The sequence below is a fragment of the Rhincodon typus genome, chromosome 4 (assembly GCF_021869965.1).
Source record: "Rhincodon typus isolate 14 chromosome 4, sRhiTyp1.1, whole genome shotgun sequence".
Lineage (NCBI taxonomy): Eukaryota > Metazoa > Chordata > Chondrichthyes > Orectolobiformes > Rhincodontidae > Rhincodon > Rhincodon typus.
Genome location: NC_063335.1, coordinates 41,650,522 through 41,657,993, shown reverse-complemented (window position 1 = coordinate 41,657,993; position 7,472 = coordinate 41,650,522).

The window sequence follows — 7,472 nt, the reverse complement described above, 5'->3', positions numbered from 1 at the left end:
TATTTACATAACAAACATGCTAGAAAATTCAACATAGAATAGTTATCATCAGACAACAAATGCAAAATATAAAATGTGGATCTGCAGTGTGGGAGCCTCACAAAATGTGCTTTAATGATTTGAAGGTTTTTTGAATTTTTTTTTCATTTTCTTAAAAAAGGTTGGTTTAACTGGCAAAGTTGATTATTGGATGTTAATATTTTGTACCTGGAAGCCTCATGTTTGAATCCTGGTCTCCAGCAACTGCCACTCAGAGAGAGAAGCAATAGAGTCATAGAGTCATACAGCAAGGAAACAGACCTATCGGTCCAATCAGTCCATGCCGAACATAATTCCAAACTAAACTAGTCCCACTGCCTGTTCCTGGCCCATATCCCTCCAAATCTTTCCTATTCATGTACTTATCCAAATGTATTTTACGCATTATAATTGTGCCCACATGGACCACATCATCAGAAAGTTCATTCCGCACGCAAACCACACCCTGTGTAAAAAAGTTTGCCTCCCATGTCCTTTTTAAATCTCTCTCCTCTTACTAAAAATGTGTCCCCAAGTCTTGAAGTACCCCATCCTAGGGAAAAGACACCTACCATTAACCCTATCTGTACCCCTCATGATTTATAAACTGCTATAAGGTTACCTTCACCTCTCAACTGCCTATGCTCCTGTGAAAAAAATCCCAGCCTATCCAGCTTTTCTTTATAACTCAAACCTTCCATACCCAGCAACATCCTGGTAAATCCCTTCCGAGCCCCTTCCAGCTTAATAATATCCTTCCTATAACTGGGTGACCAGAACTGGACACAGTACTCCAGAAGAGGTCGCAGCAATGTCCTGTACGACCTCAACATGACTTCCCAACTCCTATACTCAAAGGACTGAGCAATGACGGCAAACATGCCAAACACCTCTTTAATCGTTTTAGATTAGTTACCGGGGAAGTGCAACAGTCACTGGAGGGCGATGGGTGTTTTTCCAGTTTCACTTAAAGCCACTTTCTGATACATCTTTCAGCATCTCCTGCAATTTACTGCAATGCATGGAAGTATTGAGGGATTCCCAACAAAAAAGGTGGAACGTGGACATGGATGGAGTGTGGCATTTGTACCCAAGGATAGTTTGAATATACATACTGGAGATGGCCTTCATCATGCTACTGATTAATCAAACTTGACAAAATAATATTCCACCCCTATTTCTTCATTTTCCCTCTGTTTCGGTTCTCAGTGTCCTGCACCATTTCCCAGATGAGACATGGCTGTACTCAATCAACTCCTCCTGTTGTGGTTTGAAAGAACTGAGTGACAGAGATAAGCATTAACTTTCATCTCCTTAGAGAATCACTTCACATATGAACACAAGAAACAGAAGCTATCTGAAGTCTTTTGGCCCTTCAAGTCTGCCCCACCAAGATCATGGCTGATCTACTTCAACCCTATCTTCTCTCATTATCTCTGTATCCCTTTAATTCTCTTAAGAACTAAAATTCTATATCTTTATCTTGAACATAGTCCACAACCAACCATCTACAGTCCTCTGAGGTAGAGACTTCCAAAGATTTACAATCCTTGAGTGAACAAGCATTTCCTTAACCCAATCCTTAAAAGTCAACCACTTATTCTGAGACTCAGAGCCTATTGCTTTAAATTCCCCAAGAGAAGTATTCTCTCATAATTTACAACATGAGTCTCCTTAAAAAATGAAGAGGTTTCAATCAGATCATCTCTCTCATTCTTCTACATTGCAGGAAATAAAGGCTGAGTCTATTCAATCTCCAGTCATCATTGTCTTCATCTTCTTACAGCTGATGGGTAGCTCCAGTTTGGTGCCATTCAAGGCTGGAGGTCATGTCTTGGAATGCATGCGATTCTTCTGCCAGCAAGGCAATGTCATCTGTAAAAGGTCTGTTAACTAGTGCCTTTTGCAGTCTGCATCCACTGTGATCTTCCCCAGGAGGCAATCAGCTGGAGGCGGGTATAAGCCTTTGAAAACTTTAATCTACTGCCTGGGAATGCCGTGCTGTCTTACAATGTACCAGAGTGACTGCCAATGGATGTTACCTCCTTGAAGGTAAGGCCACAACAAGGCACACCAATCACCATCAGCTTACAGAGCATCAAGGACATTGATGACTTCCCATGGGAGCATGGTGATGAGGAGATTGACGTCCATACAGAATGAACTAAACAGCATCAATCCTCTGGTGACTCCCTACAGTGTGGGCACTCAACTCTGCCCGTTGTAGTACCAAGTGCAGTCTACGCCAGTGAGACATGGGAGTGGAAAGCGCTAGTATCATGTAGAAAGCATTTGAGTGCAGAAGTAAGACTTTCTTCCTGCAATTGAACAGGGCCTTGATGAGACCAGTCCTGGAGTATTGCATCAGAGATAGTAGGAACTGCAGATGCTGGAGAATCCGAGACAACAAGGTGCAGAGCTGGATGAACACAGCAGGCCAAGCAGCATCATAGGAGCAGGAAGGCTGACATTTCGGGCCTAGACCCTTCATCAGAAATGGGGGAGGGGAAGGGGGTTCTGAAATAAATAGGGAGAGAGGGAGAGGCGGATAGAAGATGGATAGAGGAGAAGATAGGTGGAGAGGAAACATACAGGTCGAAGAGACGGGGATGGAGCCAATAAAGGTGAGTGTAGGTGGGGAGTTAGGGAGGGGATAGGTTAGTCCAGGGAGGACGGACAGGTCAAGGGGGCGGGATGAGGTTAGTAGGTAGGAGATGGGGGTGCGGCTTGAGGTGGGAGGAGGTGATAGCTGGGAGGAAGAACAGGTTAGGGAGGAGGGGACGAGCTGGACTGGTTTTGGGATGCGGTAGGGGGAGGGGAGATTTTGAAGCTTGTGAAATCCACATTGATACCATTGGGCTGCAGGGTTCCCAAACGGAATATGAATTGCTGTTCCTGCAACCTTCGGGTGGTATCGTTGTGGCACTGCAGGAGGCCCAGGATGGACATGTCGTCTAAGGAATGGGAGGAGGAGTTGAAATGGTTCACGACTGGAAGGTGCAGTTGTTTATTGCGAACCGAGTGTAGGTATTCTGCAAAGCGGTCCCCGAGCCTCCGCTTGGTTTCCCCGATGTAGAGGAGGTCACAACGGGTACAGCGGATGCAGTATACCACATTGGTAGATGTGCAGGTGAACATCTGCTTGATGTGGAAAATCTTCTTGGGGCCTGGGATGGGGGTGAGGGAGGAGGTATGGGGGCAGGTGTAGCACTTCCTGCGGTTGCAGGGAAAAATTGCCGGGTGTGGTGGGGCTGAAGGGGAGTGTGGAGTGGACAAGGGAGTCACGGAGAGAGTGGTCCCTCCGGAAAGCAGATAAGGGTGGGGAGGGAAAGATGTCTTTGGTGGTGGGGTCGGATTGCAGATGGCGGAAGTGTCGGAGGATGATGCGTTGGATACGGAGGTTGGTGGGGTGGTATGTGAGGACGAGGGGGATTCTTTTTTGGTTCTTATTGCAGGGACGGGGTGTGAGGGATGAGTTGCGGGAAATGTGGGAGACACAGTCGAGGGCGTTCTCGACCACTGAGGGGGGGAAGTTGCGGTCCTTGAAAAACGAGGACAACTGAGATGTACGAGAGTGGAATGCCTCATCCTGGGAGCAGATGCGGTGGAGGCAAAGGAAATGGGAATAGGGGATGGCATTTTTGCAGGAAGGTGGGTGGGAGGAGGTGTATTCTCGGTAGCTGTGGTAGTCGGTGGGCTTGAAATGGATATCAGTTTCTCGGTGGTTGCTGGAGATGGAGACAGAGGGGTCCAGGAAGGAGAGAGAGGTATTAGAGATGGTCCAGGTGAACTTAAGGTTGGGGTGGAAGGTGTTGGTGAAATGGATGAACTGTTCGAACTCCTCGTGGGAGCACGAGGCGGCGCCGATACAGTCATCAATGTAACGGAGGAAGAGGTGGGGTTTAGGGCCAGTGTAGGTATGGAAGAGGGATTGTTCCACGTAACCAACAAAGAGGCAGGCGTAGCTTGGGCCCATGCGGGTACCCATGGCCACTCCCTTTGTCTGTAGGAAGTGGGAGGAATTGAAAGAGAAGTTGTTGAGGGTGAGTACGAGTTCGGCTAAGCGGATGAGGGTGTCAGTGGAGGGGGACTGATCAGGCCTGTGGGACAGGAAGAAGCGGAGGGCCTTTAGGCCATCTGTATGGGGAATGCAGGTGTATAGGGACTGGACGTCCATTGTAAAGATGAGGTGTTGGGGACCGGGGAATTGGAAGTTCTGGAGGAGGTGGAGGGTGTGGGTGGTGTCACGGACATAGGTAGGGAGTTTCTGGACCAAGGGGGAGAAAATGGAGTCCAGATAGGTGGAGATAAGTTCGGTGGGGCAGGAGTAGGCGGAGACAATGGGTCGACCAGGGCATTCAGGTTTGTGGATTTTGGGAAGGAGATAGAAGCAGGCGGTGCAGGGTTGGGGAACAATGAGGTTGGAGGCCGTGGGTGGGAGGTCACCTGAGGTGATGAGGTTGTGGATGGTTTGGGAGATGATGGTTTGGTGCTTGGGGGTAGGGTCATGATCAAGGGGGCGGTAGGAGGAGGTGTCGGAGAGTTGGCATCTGGCCTCGGCGATGTAGAGGTCAGTGCGCCATACTACAACTGCACCTCCCTTGTCCGCGGGTTTTATGGTGAGGTTGGGATTGGAGCGGAGGGAGCGGAGGGCTGCACGTTCTGAGGGGGAGAGATTGGAGTGGGTGAGAGGGGTGGAGAGGTTGAGGCGATTGATGTCTCGACGGCAGTTGGAGATGAAGAGGTCAAGGGAGGGTAGAAGGCCTTGGGGTGGTGTCCAGGAGGAGGGGGTGTGTTGGAGGCGGGAGAAGGGGTCAGTACAGGAAGGGTTAAGTTCATGGTTGAAGAAGTAAGCATGGAGGCGGAGGTGGTGGAAAAACTGCTCCATGTCCAAATGTGACCGGTATTCGTTGATGTGTGGGTGGAGGGGGACAAAAGTAAGCCCTTTACTGAGAACTGACCGTTCGTCCTCAGTAAGGGGGAGGTCTGGGGGGATGGTGAAGGCAGGGCTGGGTGTAAGCTTCAAAATCTCCCCTCCCCCTACTGCATGCCAAAACCAGTCCAGCTCGTCCCCTCCTCCCTAACCTGTTCTTCCTCCCACCTATCCCCTCCTCCCACCTCAAGCCGCACCCCCATCTCCTACCTACTAACATCATCCCGCCCCCTTGATCTGTCCGTCCTCCCTGGACTGACCTATCCCCTCCCTAACTCCCCACCTATACTCACCTTTACTGGCTCCATTCCCGCCTTTTCGACCTGTCTGTTTCCTCTCCACCTATCCTCTCCTCTATCCATCTTCTATCCGCCTCCCCCTCTCTCCCTATTTATTTCAGAACCCCCTTCCCCTCCCCCATTTCTGATGAAGGGTCTAGGCCCGAAACGTCAGCCTTTCTGCTCCTATGATGCTGCTTGGCCTGCTGTTTTCATCCAGCTCTGCACCTTGTTGTCCTGGAGTATTGCATTCAGTTTTAGTCTGCCTAACTAAGAAAGAAGGTATTTGCCATAGACAGGGTGCAGCGAAGATTCACTATGTTGATACTGAGGATAGTAGGACTGTCCTATGAGGATAGATTGGTTCAACTGCACTTGTATTCACTAGAATTTAGAACGATGAGAGGTGATCTCCTTGATAAGTGTGATATTTTACCAGGGCTTAACAGACTAGATGCAGGGAGAATGTTCTTGTGATTGGAGAGTCCAGAAAAAGGGATACAGTCTCAGAATGTGGGCTAGACCATTTAGGACTGAGGTGAGGAAAAGTTTTTTTTCACTCCAAGGGTAGTGAACCTGTGGAATTTGCTATCACAGAAGACAATGGAGGCCAACTCACTGAATATATTGAAGAAAGAAATAGATATATTTTTAGGAATCAAAGGCACTAAGGGTTAGAGGGAGAAAGCAGCATTGAGATACAGGATCAGCCATGATCCCAATGAATGGTGGTGCAGGCTCTAAGGATCCTGCTCGTAGTTTCTTTGTTTCTATGAGACACAACATCACTTATGAAAATATGTTTCACAGGGCTAGTCAGAGGTGCCTAGAGGAGATGGCGATAGCCGGAGTTGACAGATTGGCAACATACCTTCCAGAGGGACAGTTGAAGTCTACATTGATGTTTAGTTTACTCAATGTCTCCTCGTATATCCTCATCCCAGGAATTAGTCTGGAGAACCTTAATTGCACTTCCTATAGGAGCAAGTGTGTCCTTCCATACGTTCAACTTGCATGAGCGAAGCTGCCAGAACAGGCTCTATACAATGAGTTTCCACTTCTGACAGAAGTTTCACAACCAAATGCAGTCTTTTCATTTCTCTTCACGGAGATGGGCTCAGTTGCTGTGCTGCTCTGTAATGTTCAGTTTTCATGCTTATCATTGTCATCAACATTAGGCATCTTCACATTAGGTACAGCTAAGACTTGCCTTCAAACATTTTAGTGATTTATTTAGAAAAAGTAAGAACAGAACACAATAAATATATAAGAAACTGAAGCGTTGCCACTGTTAAAAGTGTCACATCTTGGTATATAGCGCCATCTAATGTTTTCAATAAATATTTCATGACATTTATTTCTAAATTCATCTATGTTCATACATAAAAGGCACTCAACATTATTAAAACCAAAAAAGTATTCACAGATTGAGGGATAGAGCAGTGAGATCTTCATTTTGTTATCAGGATTATTACTAAACCAAAATTCCAGCTGTTGTCATGAGGGATTTTTTAAAGAATTGGTTATCTGGAAGAGATATGAACAGGCAGTGGAAGCAGATTCAATAGTAACTTTCCAAGGGCCATTTAGATGCATGCTTGAAAAGAAGAACATTTCAGAGCTATGATAAAAGAGCAGGGAGTGTATTGATTGACTTTCAAGAAACTTGCACAAGTAGAATGGTCCAAATGGCCTCCTCAGTGGCCTACAATTCTCTGATTCCATGATGAGGAAAAGGAAGAGGACAGCACTGATGACAATGTGATAAAAATGTGGGATACAAAGGTGTAAATGGAATGTGGGTTCCAAATTAGATGGGATAAAAGGGCAAAAAGCTGAACTGAGATACTCAGGCTGTGGGAAAGATGAAATATGTATGGGTAATAATAAAAATAGGGAGTTAAATAAAAATGACAATGGCAATGAATGGTGGATATGTGTTTTCTCTGTGTGGTTAAGCCCTAAGCATTTCTTGACTCCACTCCTGATCAATAGCTATCTAACCTCCCCTCATAATGCCAATGTTATCTCCTAATATAAATAGTCCCCTTTTCTTGGATACAATTGCCCTCCATTTTAAAACTGTCAAAATCATATCCATCCTAAAAAAAATACAATCAGAGATAGTAGGAACTGCAGATGCTGGAGAATCCGAGACAACAAGGTGCAGGGCTGGATGAACACAGCAGGCCAAGCAGCATCATAGGAGCAGAGAGGCTGACGTTTCGGGCCTAGACCCTTCA